General features: G+C 30.6%; 2 protein-coding genes across 8 annotated transcripts in view; one reads left to right on the forward strand and one right to left on the reverse strand.

Annotated features, from left to right (window-relative positions):
* Positions 1 to 16,635, reverse strand: part of LOC143198081 (uncharacterized) — a 141,050-nt gene that overhangs the window by 25,729 nt on the left and 98,686 nt on the right. Inside the window, exon 1 of one of the 7 annotated variants that reach the window (XM_076407490.1) lies at positions 6,610 to 6,925. The exons of 5 other annotated variants lie outside the window; for them this stretch is intronic. The gene's annotated coding sequence lies outside the window, so the exon portion shown is untranslated. Of the gene's footprint in view, positions 1 to 6,603; positions 6,926 to 16,635 lie in introns of those variants that run through there. One more of the 7 variants, XM_076407335.1, reaches the window with a different exon arrangement.
* LOC143197716 (glycoprotein 3-alpha-L-fucosyltransferase A) overlaps positions 1 to 16,635 on the forward strand; it is a 125,801-nt gene that overhangs the window by 11,522 nt on the left and 97,644 nt on the right. The gene's annotated exons all lie outside the window — the stretch shown is intronic.

Here is a 16,635-nt window from a genome sequence, read left to right on the forward strand (position 1 = left end):
CCAATCTTCCCATTACTACTTTTTCCAACAATCTTGAATCTATTAGGAATTTTATTATCATTATCTTTTATAATGTTCTATTTTTATAAATTGATTGAAAGAATTAATATAAACATATAAATTATTAATAACTTTTCGTCGGTAATTTTAGAATTTCAGAATTCTTTATTAAGTTATGTAAATTAAAATTAAAAATAGGAACTGATCTAATACACAATCTAATTTAATAATGTGTCAATCAATTTAGAGCTATTTCATGGTATATAATATCACTGAGGGTGAACAAAAATAATAGACTAAAAATAAAGAACTAATAGCATGTAAATAGTTTATTATTAAATAAATAGTATATTTAGATTATACACTTTTTAAATAATTTATTAATGAAAAGTAACTACAGATATGCGTGTATATTTTATGAAAAAGTTTACAAATAATACCCTGTTAATATAAAACAAATTGTTTTCTGTCAGCAAATACAGATTAAAGAGAGATTGATAGATGTTTATCTAAGATACGTGTATTTTTGGCAACGTTCTTTGATGTATTTCGTCAAATTGCGACATAATTAACGCAATAATAAACAAAACTTTATGTTGGTAGTAGCTAAGGCCGAATATTAACCAAAGAACATAAATTTTCGGACTACTGATCTCAACGTCCGTAATTCAATGTAACAACTAGAAAACAAGTTCATTAAATACAAGAACTTCGTTAAGACAAAGAGTTACCTTTACTCTAAATTGCCTGTAAATATATACATATTTTAAGATATTGGATAAAAACATAATTATATATCGGACATTACTCATTGCTCGAGCTACAGGAAACAATAAATATTTTTAATAGTTTGATCTCATGGTGTCACAAGCTACTTTTACTATAAAATATTGGTAGGCTGTTAGGAAAAATGTTGGGACATAAATAATATTTAACAAGCTGCCAGAAATATATTAAAACCTAATCTATATTTTCTTCACTAACTCATAAAGACTTTTGTATCAAAAGCTTGGAAGAGTTTTTGTTTAAAGCCTGCGATCAAAACCACAAAAAACAATCTAATTCATCAACACTTAATAATTAACGGCTCTAACATGTAAATTGTATACCAAGATTTGACTTTTGACATTATGCTAATATTTATGATCAATTCCGAACAAATGTATCTGTATTGTATTTTCATCACTATATAATGTTTCCGTATAAATTACTTCGACATCAATGATGTCCGTATAATTACGTCATTATTACGAGATTGCATGTATAACTTTGTATAAGTATTGTCAGACTCCCTTTGACGTTTTCATCAGAAACTTGGCATTGTTAAACATAACCTTCTTCAGAACATTTTTCATTTAGGCACGATCTGTGCTACAGTAACTTAATCCATCTCAAACAAAAAACAAAATTAACTGATGAATATTTTTGTGCGATTATTTTGCATAAGTATCGAACAGAAACAATAATGTACTGATAAACTTAATTCTTTATACGGTGATAAAGCGCCATTTTACATCAGGTAAACGGATTCAGTTGTGGCTGATGCTTTCCTCCGGATAAATAGAAAAGGTTGTCAAAAACCTATTGTTTTGCTTGAAAACATCAATACTTGATTTTACAAAGAAAGCTCTGTACATTAAAAAAATTACGTGGTACGATATTTGACATCCGAATGAGATTTTCAGATATTAATCCACCCAAAATAAAGACTACTTGCTTTACTCTAGATATGACTAAAACAAGCATTACCAAGATAGTATGGCTTATATGACTCAAAAATAGTTCGTATCGGTTGGCGCAAGAAAATGTTAAAAAATGCGTTCAAGATACATCAAAAGCTGTATCTAACATGAAGATAGGTCATTTAGTATTTATTTTGAAAACCATACAATTACACTCACAAATAGTCAATCGCAAGGATACCAACAGGTAAACTTTTGCCGGTTTATAACCTCTAATTATTATGACTAATGTTTTGAAGAATTTTGCGGACATTGGGCAACATGGATCAACAGTACGAACTCAAATTGAATTTTATACACTAATTGAGTTAAATGTTCCAACGCATCAAACAGCATTCTATCTCTTTTTAACTAGGATAAAATGAGAAGGAACAATTTCATTGTAGTTTAAATCAAATTTTTGATAATATGCACAAACCAATGAAAAAATAGCTGCGTCACAGGTGACGAATTATTAATATATGCGTATATGCCTGAAACAAAATAAAAATAGACTTTATAGATTTTCGGAGACGGTCTCAATCTAAAAAAACTGTTCGAGAAAGAAGCACACGGAAGCAAATTATTGCCTGTTTCTTCGACATTACAGTATCGTGCGTAGATGGTCAATTTTGAATGGCATTCGACAAATTATCTATCGCCAAAAATCTTCAGAAAAATTTGAAAAATGTCGAAGCAGAAGCGAGCCCTCCTCTATCATAGTAATGCGAACAGTCACACAAAGTCTCATATAAAGGAGTTTTTGACCAGGCACCCAATTACTTTTTTATTTCCGCACATTAGTAACAAATTACGTGGTAAACGATATTCGACATTCGAATGAGATTTTCAGATATTAATCCATCAAAAGTAAAGACTACTTGCTTTACCTTTATAACCGCGCGCTATTCAAGTTTATCGTTTTTAAAGGAAACGCAAAAATACATTACTTTGAAGAATCAGTCGAAACTTGTCATAAGAACTGACACTTGTATCCAGACGATAAACGTACATTTTTGCATATTAAAACGCCATCTCTCACTTGCCAGAACTTTTTCACATTCTCCTCGTATATATACACTTTTTAACATAAAAATAAAACCGATATAACGTAATATTTTTAATAATGTTTTAGTATCCATAATGAAAATCGACCGATAAATACTAATCTGATAAGATAACAATTAATCAACAACCTTCTATTAAATCAACGTCGAATTGTAAAAAATCAAGCAATAAATAAAATAATATATATGATCAAACAGCCAATATTTGTACTATTAATCATTCGGTCAAGAATAGATCCAAAACGTGTCAAAGATACATAATTAAGGAAGTTACTAAGTTCGTCTTTGTTCTTGCTAATGAACGCTGGGTCATTAGCGAGGTACTAACTCAAAATGCATTTGGCTAAAATTAGTGCTTATGCAGTGTACCTCATAACATTCTTCAGATAATAAATATTTTAATATTTTGATAAGATATAGTTATTTTGAATCTGAATATTTTTTAATTCAAATAGAAAGTATTTATTGTAATTACTTTTCAATATAAGAGTATATCAAGTATCATATTTTTTTATCTCCGTTTTCTCTCTCAGTCCACAATATGTGAAACTACCCTGGATAAGTATTGATAAGGCCATAACAGATACAGATAAAATCAAAGGAAGAATGAAATAATTTAATTTGTAACTTCTATCTCACTTATCACCGTTATCAGACATTGACTGTGTGGCAGTACTTTCTTGAATCCAGAAATGAATTCTGTAAGCAAAATTTAAATATATAAGAAGGCTCATGACTAGCAATGAACAATATTTTGAAAAATAAAAATTCACTCAATAATCCTGATGACGTATTTATCCTTTAAAATGTTTATAATTTTAAATGTTCGCTAAAACGCCTCAAAACTGCATTATATAGTTGTTTTAGTAACACTCGTTTATACTACAGGTCTTATTTATACATTATTTTAATATGTCGTGTTATAATTAGACATTCTAATGCCTATCGATGGTGTTAGATTCCCGAATGTAATTATAAATCGGTAAAAACTACGAACAACCTGTTTATTTTTGTTCCAAGATAGAAAAAAGAAAAATATGGTTAAAGCATGCAAAGCGCTTAATTATGTCTAAAGTGGCTTATAAACGTAATATAGAGGTAAATAACACTGCTGATAAAATTTGTGATTAGGCTTCATTTGTTTATTTCATTGCTTACACTTTTTTATTCCACCGTCAAGCCCTGTGAAATACGTTTGTATCTGTATCTTAAAATTATCATCACAAAATGTTTAAGTAGGTTTGCGATACAATAATGATTTGTCTTAGCAAATACGGAGCACTTGAATCCAATAATATATTCTCACAGTTTCGAACTGGCAATTGTGCTATTATTCAAGTTAATATTTAAGTTTATTAATTTTCTTGGCAGTTGTTATACTGAGAATATTTTTATTTGATTTTATTCAATATTCTACTATGTTTCATGGCGAGCGTGTCTGGAATACTCACTTTCATTCATTCTATAAGAGTTCTACTATTTCTTTTAAATTACCATCGAGGAATCGATTCTGCTTAAATTTAGATTATTTGCCTTAATAACTCTCAGTTCAATTTTTCGGTTTATCTTTTCTACCTGTTGGTAACATAAAACTGATTTTTTAACTGTCAATAAATAAAAATAAAATCAAAGAGTGCCAAAAAGTTAAAACATTGGAATGCGGAAGTGACGGTTAAGAAACGTTAAGTGACGTTAAAGTTTCGTAACGCTTTCGATTGTTTTTTGACTTAATATGGTGAATTTTTGAATTTTCTGATATCATTTCCACTAAAATCTTATTATCACACTTGGAATTGAAAAATAAAACTTCTTTTAGAATGTCATATTATTAGAATTAAATATATTATAAAGCAATGTTTTTATGATTCTTTATTATAGTCATCATTCCTATCTCCTTTTATCCTCTTTTATTTTTATATAGTGTTAGACAGTAACAAATCGAAAATCTAAAACAGCTGTTCACAATACAGCATAGCACTGTCTCGATATTCAATTGAGTTTTGAGCAACAATTTTTCTAGTTCCGATTAGATATGTGCAACAAAACTCGAAATGTTGCAGATTAAAATTTGGGTTTGCTTCCCGCCATTAGACCGTCATGATCTGGATATTTTTGTTGAAAAAACAACCATTGAGTTCCTCACATATCTTTTGCGGTGTAGAGTTTTTGATTGAAGAGATTTAAAGACCAACATTTCGATGTAAACAGTGGATTAGAATGACAAAAAAACTATTTAAAAATATTAATGAGCCCATCACAAGCACTGATAACATACAACCTATTTATTAGTATAGAGATGTTAGGTGAAGAATCACGATTGTTTACGCCAACAATTTAAAACGAAGATAGAAATTATATCAGTTATTTTTAATTTTACAATTGTCGAAATATTATGATGCCGTAAATTAGAAATTTTGATATTATTGTAATAACACCAACAATACAAACGTTATATCCAGCAAAATATAAACAATTTAAGCAATTACTTAAATTGTTTCAAAGAGGATCCTGCATGAAGTTAATATTAGTGCCAATCATATAATACTTATTAACAGATATTTATAGCTCTTATAAATTATGAAAATAATAATTTTAGTCTAACAGTTATAGTTAGTATTTTACAAACTGGTTAATATAATAAACATCGCACTGACATTTGTGGTGGTTATTATAGAAATATATTGTTGATCATCACTTAATTTAAGTAATTTTAAAATAGACGTTAAAGGTCTGAATTAAAACGTAAATTTTAACAAAAGTGTTGCAATAGGTGTGAAAAGTTAATTCATAATAATAAATTACAAGGTGGTTTGAGGAAAGTTCCAAAAGTAAATAATATAGAAACAAATAAAATAATACTAATAATTATAGGGATTAGACGATAAATTAAATGGAAGTTATAAAATGTTGACTGTTAAAAGTTCAACTCAAACTTGTTTAACTTACTTTAAATTAATCAGAAAAGTCAGGTTAGATTTAGTGTAAGATGAACTTAGGCTACAATACAAATATAAACAATCAATATATAGCCAGTTTCCAATAATATAACTATTAGTCTTGATTTAAAACTAAACTCAAATAACGTTGTAACATGCCACATTGGAGGCACGAATATGCATAAAAATAGCTGATAATCCTCAAATCTAAATTTAAGTTAGATTCAAACAAAACTGGTAGAAAAATGATTCGTAATAAATGAAATAACCGAAAGCTATATGCTGTGTTAGTAGTTCAGTTTATAATAACCTCAACTATTATATATAAATTAATTAAACAATGGCATGAAAATGAACTGAAACCATACTAGGCTATCAATTAATGTACACTTTTAAAACATAATGTTAATATTATTAATGAATAATCTTTGATGCATACTACAATTTTAAACCTTAGAACTGCTTAATTACCTTTAAAAAATAAAGATCAAAGGCAAACATTAATAAAGTACTACCTGACCAATTAATTCAACGACAAGATAGACATCAAAAGATGTTTCGTAGTGATCAACCAAAACGTCTCATGTTACAGATATAAATTTGAAAAATTATATTGTATTGATGACATTTATTGACAGTAGGAAAGTACGAAAAACTATAATAATTTAAAACATCTTATTATGATTTATATTTATTCTTACACCGTTTGCTTTAAAAACAAGGTAAAAGCTGTTCGGATCTTGTTTACAAACAGTGTTTTCAATAACTACTTTTACTGTTGACATAGCACGTTGTTTAATTGTTTTATGAAAACTGATGTTAGTGTTTCGTTTATAGGCAATTGTCAATATAATCAATTAAGAAAATCAAAATACATACACATACACTATTTCCTTATGCGGTGTAAACTAACACACAAACTGCATATAACCACTGAACTTTTCAACTCGACACAATTGAAGTTTCCTCGCACACGTGGTCATTAATTTAGTTGTAATCGGGAGCTTCAAGAACCATTACGAACCATCACAGAGGAAAACAACGATTAATCATCGAAATAAATATAGAACGGAGTGAAAAGGAATTAAACGGGAATTATTTACAGAATGAACGAGATACACTAAAGCTATCAACAGCGCCCGCTAGACTAACCCCGGCCCGTCAAGCGTTCTTCCCTTTTCGTCGTCGGTCCATCTGGTTAACAGTGGCGTCGGTGGCCGAGGTCAACGGAACTCGTGTAGTTTTGGTGTGGGCGTGTGGATTTGGTTTTTCTCACACAAGGGTTTTTTTGTGGCACTTTTATCTAAATTGTTATGGATGTATACATATTTCGTAAGAAGAAATTGTTTGAAGTTATGTATAAGAACAAAATAATTTTGTAATTAAATAAAAATAAAATGGCAATGTTTTTTGATGGTAAAAAATATACGTTTCACGGTTATGTAGTTTTAGAACAGATAATAAATTTAAAGTAAGAAAATATAGTTCAATAACACTTAAATTCAGGTTAATAATGATTTGTTGGTATTATTACGAATCATTTTGCATTATTTTTGTGCTTGCATTATGTTACATATTTTGAATGATTTGTTTATATAATTTACCATTAAACATATATATGTATCGTCTGATATTTTAGTGAGCGTACAAAATGATATTAAAACTAAATCAAAAGTAAATACACATCCAAAGTACTATTTTTAAATAATGACAGATTTAAATCATTAGTATATTTAATGTTTGTGAGCAATAATATAAATAGTGATGAATGTTAATTACTATTGTGAGTTACTAATACAATATACTTAAATATTTCGTGTACTTGATATTAAGAGTTACGTCAATTATGTCAAACTTTCGAGAAATGGATTTACTTTTGAATAATGTTGACTGAATGAAGGAGTATCTAAAAAGTTCTTTGCTTTTTAGATATTTAAATGTAACGTCTTGGCGATGTCAGATATATCGTTTACTAATAAAAGGATTAATTAATGTTTTAACTTAATTTTGTCTTAATGACTGAGTAACAAATTTTAATAGACTTCATGCTACAGATTTTTTTTAAATAACATATAAATAATTTAAAACATCAAATCAAGTAATCTGATCAAGCTGTGGTAATTACTTTGGTTCTGTTTGGCGACGGATGTTCCTTTGTTATAATGTGACTGTGCAAGACAGCGAATAAGTCACGTAATATTCCGTGGCATACATAATCAGATGTTACTGTTAACATTTAATCGCCATTCTTGGTTTGATCGATCAAAATGTCGTGCATATTAAGTGTATAGGCTATATGGAATAATTAAATAGAGAATAAAGCTTGTTATCTTATGTTTTCACCGCATAAAATCAATATCTGCAGTTACTTGATCGACATATTTAATAATTGGAAAATTTGAAAAAAAAATTTAATAATTGTAATAACAGTAATTTTTATTTTTAATTTTAAGTTTTTATAATTAGTATGTATTGTGTTCAGTTTTTCACTTTCACTGTAAAAAAGCATTCATTGAGAAAAATTGGAACAATGTCTATTAATCAAAATATTTTCCATTATTTTTACAATTTTTTCCCATCTTTCTGACAACAAGGCAATAAAATGTCCGTACTATCCAATCATCGATCCGATTTTCAGCTTTTCAAAACTGTTTTCTATCCAAGTCATACGGTATCAATCTGAAGAAGTGTAAATAAGAAGGCACTATATCTAGTGAGTAGGCTGGATGTAGCAAAACATACCATTCGAGCTGCCACAGTGTATACTTCACAACTTTTGCAATCTGTGGTCGAGCATTGACATGAAAAATCTATGATTTTACGTCTGTTACTTGTTATTAGTGTACTGTAATTGACGTCGTTAAACATCAGCACTAACAGTTTTATTCAGATTTAGTAGCCCGTAATACACTCTACCTCGCTGATTCTTCTATTCTATTCCTTCTCCCTATTGATCTGGGTGGTTTTCCTGGATTAATCCACGAATTTTGGACGCATGGTATCGTCATAGTAGATCCATTTTTCATCACCAGTCACAATATTGAAAGGGTATCTTTTGGCATTGGGAACTATCGACTGAAAACTGTCGAAACAGTCGATAGTCAAAAAACTAGCGACTGAAAATAGTAATTACTATTTCCAGTCAAATGCACGGTTCGACTGTTTTTTCAATTCGTGATGTCAGACGAAGATGTACGAACGCTTTACTGTATAAATTGTGAGAGAGGAAAGGAGGGAGACAATTGCTTGGAGCAGTTAATTTTAAAAGTGTTTATATTTTCCAACGGTAGTATAAACGAGACGGAGATGTACTTATTCCTTCACGTACTAATTTTAAAAAAGTATAGGAAAAAATAATTACTGAATACTATTAACATGCAATTAATAATTTTATTTTAAACGAAGAAGAATTTTTCTATGGGATCGAATAATATCCCACAAATGTTTTATCGTATTTTAATATGTTAATTGCTATTATCAAATAATATGCTATAATAAATATAGATAATACGATAGAACTTAAAGAAACAAAATCTAAAAACTAAAGATGTACAATAACCATAAATACTAAATAAAAATTAAACACATACCTAATCATAGAAAAAAAAATAAATCATGACATAATTAAAAACGATCGCACAATAGCTACTAGAGCTTTTTAAATAAAGTTAATGCTTTACTTATTAATCAACGGAAATATTTTTAACAAAATCCAGAAAGTAATCGAAATATTACCTATTATTGCCATAAACAGTCAAAAGTATTTTACTATTTATTATTTCAAAATGCTGCTATATTAATATACAATATATTGTTATTTACAAGCAAACCACCAAAAAATTATAATAAAACTATATGTATATATTACATATAAATTTATGTAAGCATAACGATAAGCTAGACGACAGAGTCACAACGTTAAAAATTAGTCGAATGAAACTAGTAGAACTAAAAATAGTAACTAAAAGTACACGACTGAAACAGTCCTTAGTAAATAGTAACAAAATCAGTCGGACCGAAAATAGCGACTGAAACACTCACTGGTAAAAAGTAGTCAAATCAGTGGAACCTAAAATAGCGACTGAAACAGTCGATAGTAAAAAGTAGTCAATTACTAAACAGTCGATAGTCGATTTCAGTCGATAGTTCCCAACACTAGTATTTTCAGACAATTGGTGTGCTAGCCAGGTCTTTTTTCCTTTGGGTTTTTGGCATCGTATGTAAACGTCTCTAGACAGCACTGTGCACACAACAGTGCTGCTAAGCTGTTTGAAAGTTATTTGAGAGTTTGAAACTAGGTTCATTGGTTTTGAACCTTTTTGGTCCTCTAGGCCGTTCTGCGCCATGTCAAAATTACTAGTTTTAAATTATTGAAACCTAAACTGATAACTGGGATTTAACGAAGCAGCATCATCATAACTTTCTAAAAGTGTTTGGTGGACTTCGACAACAATTTTGAGCGTTCACTGATTAGCATCTGTAAATTGTGGGTAGAGATGTCAAGACCATCGATTTTTAAGCGACTTCGAAAAATGAGGAGGTTCTATGATCGGCTGTATACATTTCGTTAAATGTATGTTCGCCGATTTGTCAATCAATTATAGACCGATTTTCAAAATTCTTTTTTTGTTCGAAAGAGTGCACTTCCGAGGTGGTCCCATTAGAACCAAATCAGGATCTGTTGGGGGAACGGTAATCGAGGGTAACGTTCAATTTAATTTTTTTTTTCATTTTTATAATAATCAGATTTTTGCGTATAATGTTGTTGCTCAGCTGGTGTGATCGAAAATCGGAAGTTGTGTTAAAAATCTTATTTCCTTATTTATTTTTTTGTTAAGTTGCCCATATAGTTATATTAAATTAGATTTGACTTGTTCTTTTTTAATTTTGTATTTATAACATAAAATTGTATTATTATTTTTGTATTGTTTGACGGCTCAGTACCGACTTCAAACTGATTTTTATTTAGTTATTACAACGAGTATTACGTACGTAAAAGTCTAAGTTAGATTATTTTTTACATTTTAGTGAGTTCCTTATTTATTTTTTGAAGTAGGTTTTTTTTGTTAAAAACATTTTATAACAGTTGTTTACATTGATACATGTAAGAAGCTATCATAAAAACACTTCAATAATAGGCATATAATTCGATTCGACATACATTAAATAATAGACATATTTCAGAACTAACATGAACTGAATTCTTCAATTACGAATACCATTATTCTTCAAGAATATTCTAATTTAGGCTAACAATTAAAATGCATCTTTAGTTTTAATATGTTTTACGATATTTTAAAGCAACAATATACGAATGAAAAACTTTAATACTTTCCCATACCTAATATTAAATTTTCTACCCAATAATAAGAATCTAATAAACATATTATAACACGAAATAACACTTATCTCTTTGAATAACTTTTACATAAAATATTAGTAAACACATGGGTATTGACCTATTCTTAATTCAAACTCTATGAATATGTTTTACTAATACAACATAAAACGATTAAAGCTTACGACATTATTTCGTTAATTGAGCATATTAGCATAATGAATTTTAAAAGCATATGTATTGCATTAATTAATACTTTTTTGCCTCATCAGAATGCATAAATTCAATCATTAAAGTGTTGAATAATAAATACTTCGAATTTATTTTCACATTTGTTCACGAAACTACTATGTAGGACAAGACACACTATTGTAGTGAAATATATGATTCGAGTAGTTTATGAATATCTTCCGTATTACTGGAAATAGTATTGGGCGGCGTATATTTTGATCAGCGATATCTATTACTGAAAATTTGAAGTATCAATGCACGCAAAAGTTAAACAACCTAACCTGCTAAATTCAATGATTTTGATATTAACTCTCTACATAAACTAATAGTTTCCAGATGCCAAACATTTATTGCTTTTGTTATTTGATTTGAAAAAATCTGCTGCTCATCAAACCTGTTTAGAAACCTATAGTGATGCTGCCCCATCGTATAGCAATTGTCGGTTTTGGTTTCACCGATTGAAAATTGGCGTTATTGATATTAATGACAAAAAAGTACTGGAGGACTAAAACTTTTTTGAAAAAATTGTAAGATTTATTGGACGAAAATTCAGCTCAAATTATCAAAGAACTTTCAGATAGCTTATTAGTTATATTACTACACAAATTGACTGAAACTGCCATTTCAAATAGTTTTAACATTAACAGCAAAGTCATCCTCTTGCATTACGATGTTCGGTCACACGTTGTAAGAGTTGTGATGCACTGTGAAGATTCATTGTACTGCAGCTCGAATAAGTTCGAGCAGAGTTCTGCAGCGTACTTACTAAATATAGCGCCTTTTGATTACCACTTATGCAGTCTGGCTTGAATGATTATGGTACATGGCTTCGAAAGGCTAAGAAATGCTAATATGAATCAATGATTGGATCTTTACTAAACCAACATCGTTCTTTCGACACAGCATCGTCATTTTTTCATCTAGAAAGAGTGAAAAAACATGATAGAAAATAGTTTGATTAATATATAATGTAGGAATTTTAGTCAGTAAAGGCCTTTTTTGTGCGAAAAAATGGTCATAAAATACGTAAGTACCTAATACTATATATGGAATATAAACTATTGTAAGCAAAAAGTAATAAGGTAAAAAGGTCATGACTTTGTTGATTATGATTTTTTCTATGAACTATCAATAACCAAGATTCTTATTTCAATCTCATACGTCATTTGCGTGAAGCTATTTGAAGCAATGCAGAAATCGAACTCAAAGACATTTTCGAAGACTAGAAAAAATGTTATTTTAAAAAGGACAAAATAATTGGAAAGTTGAATAATAAACCAAAATTCTTTTATTTACAAGCAAGAAAACAAAATTTGTGGAAAGTGATTTTGATGTTGTTTTAATGCTGAGTTAAAAGATAATTTATTTTTGTCCAGTTTACTGCGTGAACGCAACGAATCTGCCAAGTGTCGAGGGTAAGTCAAATCGTCAATGGCCTAGCTCTTGGTAGTGCAGTCGCTTTAGACTGTTTCTCGGAACTGAACTTTTACAAGAAAAAAAAACGGACGACCAGGGTCATCAGAACGGTAGTAAACGTTAAGAATATTTATCAGCTTGCCCGTGATGATCCCAACATCCCAACACCTAAAGCTGATTCGTTACAACAGTCAATTAATACAAGAAAAAAACCACTAGAATTTCAGAGTCTTACCAGACAATTGAGCCCTTATTAACATTTACCAATATTTTTTGAATGAAGCTCATTTTCATGTAAATGGAAGTTCAGTTCCAACCTTCGTAGGGTGAAGACGTATTTTCAATACGGTCCAAGCTATAAAAAGATACCTTTCTTTAAAAAAACCCAGTATTTTATTACGGTTATTTAATTGAGTGTTAAAAACGCATAACAGATGCGGCTATCCGTCTCTCAGTGGACCTAAAGTGTAGTGAATACGTGTTTACGTGACCAGACAAAAGGACTGCATCTCATTTTTATTAGTGTTTAAAATAATTTCATCTTATTTTACAACAGTCCTTTTGAAATTCATTTATAGTATTTATAGTAAAAAACTAGTGCTAAAATAACGTAAGTGAAAAATGAAGTGCGTGAAATAAACAATGTATTTATTTTATTTTTTTTATCCTCTGGAAGTAAATTAAATAAAATATTAAAAATTAAAAAATGGCAAACAATAGCGATTCAACCAAATCACCTGCACACTTTGATATAAGATTAGAACAAACAGCAATAACGCAAACTCCACCATCAGAATGGACTACAGTCGTTAACAAAAAACGATTGAGAAGTCCAGAAGAAGAAATCGCGAGGAAACAAACAAGAATCAGTGACTATTGGTTGCAGAAACCGATAGAGACAAAAAACAGTTTTAGCAACCTGTCGGAAGAAATTGAAGAGAACATACAACCAAGCCCTGAAAAAGTTGTTCCCAAACCACCACCAATAACAGTCTATAAGGTAGGAATAATAAAAAACATCCATGATTTATTAAAAACCATTACTACGAACTACACAATTAAAACAGTGAGCTATGAAACAATTAAAATCCAATTGTTCGAAGCGGATCACTTTAAAGTTCTTATAAAAGAATTAGATGAAAGAAACACCCAATACCATACATTCAGGCCAAAATCCGAGAGAACATTTAAATTCGTATTAAAAGGATTACATCACGGGACGGACTTTAACACCATCAAGGTAGCACTAGCTGAAAAAGGCCACGAGGTCGTAAATATTCACAATATACGACATCACACGACAAAAAAACCTCTGCCTATGTTTTATATAGACATAAAACCTAATGGAAACAATAAGGCGGTGTATGAAATCACCAAATTGGAAAATAATATTATTAAATGCGAACCACCACATATAAAAAGAATTATACCACAATGCACAAGGTGTCAAGCGCACGGGCACACAAAGACTTACTGTCGCAAATCATATAGATGCGTAAAATGTGCAGGAGAACATAAGACAGGAGATTGTACTCGTAAAGTTCGCGATGAAAAAGTGAAATGTGTCAACTGTAACGGAAATCATCCAGCGAACTACAAGGGTTGCGCAGTTCACAAGCAACTACAGCAGAAACTCTATCCTGCCTTAAGGGAAAAAAGGCATCAACAAAAACAATCCACTACTACCAATCTACCACTACCCACCAGAACAAGTCAACCAGACATAACTTATGCCCAAATAGTTGAAAATGGTTCAGCACAAAAACGAGAGACAATATCTCAACCTACTGAAACTAGCAACATCTCAAGATTAGAAAATATGATGGCCAAACTAATGGATCAAATGAGTACGATGCTTGGTCTACTCACAACCGTCGTAAGCAAACTTGCCTAATGCCTGAAACCAATAGCTACAAAATCGCCGTCTGGAATGCCAATGGGCTCCAACAACATGCCAGGGAACTAAAAATGTTCGTAATTGAACAAAATATTGACGTTATGATGGTTTCCGAAACACACTTTACGGACAAAAATTATTTGAAAGTTCCTAAATATAAGCTTTATCATACAAATCACCCTGATGATAAAGCACATGGAGGTACAGCCATAATAATTCGGGATGATATAAAGCATTTCGAAAAAGAAAAATTCCGCAAAGACTACCTGCAAGCCACCAGTATAACCATAGAGGAAGCCCATGGACCATTAACAATTTCTGCGATTTATTGCCCACCCAAACATAACAACAAGGCAGAACAATTTCAAGAATTCTTCCGTACGCTAGGTAATAGATTTATAGCAGGAGGAGATTATAATGCAAAACATTTAATGTGGGGTTCAAGAATAATAACCTCAAAAGGTAGAGAACTGCTCAAAGCCATAAGGATAGATAACTTACAACATATCTCTACTGGTGAACCAACATATTGGCCTTCAGACAGAAATAAAAAACCAGATACAATAGATTTCTGTATTACAAAAAATATTGATCCAAAAAAGTGTCAGGCAGAATCATGTTTCGACCTGTCTTCTGATCATTCACCAATAATAGTAACAATTTCTTCAAAAATTACCATCAAAGATAAACCCCCTTCTCTGTGCAATAATAGAACTAACTGGCCCTCATTTAGAGAAAACTTAGACCAAAATATCTCTCTAAACTTACCGTTACAAACTGAAATGGATATAGAAATAGCAGCAATAAATCTTACAAAAAATATACAGGAGGCAGCATATTCCGCGACTCCCAACATTGAAACATTTCCAAGAAAAAATACACATATATCATGTACAATACAGAAAAAGATAGCAGAAAAAAGAAGGTTACGACGAAATTGGCAACAGCAAAGGACTGAAGAGAATAAAAGAAAATTTAATAGGGCCATAAAAGAGCTGAGAGATCTAATCCAAATCGAACAGAACCAAGGCATTCAAGAATACCTAGAAAACTTGACATCAACTGAGGCTACAGACTATTCGTTGTGGAAAGCAACAAAAAAGCTTAGGAGATCCCAGCAGCATAACCCACCTATTAAAACAAGCGAAAATAATTGGGCGAGAAGCAATAAAGAGAAGGCCGACATTTTCTCAAAACACTTAAAAAATGTTTTTAAACCTTTCCAGTCTCAGCTACATAAAGATGACGAAAATAAAATTACTAGCTTTCTAGATTCGCCATTTCAAATGGATTTACCGCACGAGAAATTAACGGTCAAAAAAGTTAAACATACAATAATGAGAGAGATTAATATTAAAAAAGCTCCTGGTTATGACTTAATTACTGGCAAAATTTTAAAAGAACTATCAGAAAAGGCTATAAAACTATTAACATATATATTTAATGCTATGCTACGAATTAATTACTTCCCTAGTATCTGGAAAGTAGCTAAAATATTAATGATACTTAAACCAGGAAAAATACCAGAAGATGTGACCTCCTACCGACCTATAAGTTTATTACCAATAATCTCGAAAGTTTTCGAGAAGTTATACATAAAAAAACTAAACTATATAATAGAAAAAAGAAAAATTATTCCAGAACATCAGTTTGGCTTTCGCAATAAGCATGGGACTATAGAACAAGTGCATAGACTTGTAAACCAAATAAACGCTGACCTAAATGCCAAAAGATATTGTTCGGCTGCTTTCCTAGACATATCTCAGGCTTTTGACAAAGTATGGCATACGGGCTTGCAGGTTAAACTAAAGAAACTTCTCCCTCATCCGGACTATCAGCTACTAAAATCGTATCTCACTGACAGACATTTTATTGTAAATCAAGGCGATGAACATACCGAATTAAATCCCATATATTCAGGAGTTCCGCAAGGTAGTGTACTGGGTCCAGTACTGTATCTTCTGTATACGGCTGATCTGCCCACCACAAAAATAACTACTGTGGCAACATATGCAGACGATACAGCAAT

The sequence above is a fragment of the Rhynchophorus ferrugineus genome, unplaced genomic scaffold, assembly GCF_030347505.1.
Source record: "Rhynchophorus ferrugineus isolate W39M unplaced genomic scaffold, kcgeb_rfMv2 rfM1, whole genome shotgun sequence".
In the NCBI taxonomy this organism is placed as follows: Eukaryota; Metazoa; Arthropoda; class Insecta; order Coleoptera; family Curculionidae; genus Rhynchophorus; species Rhynchophorus ferrugineus.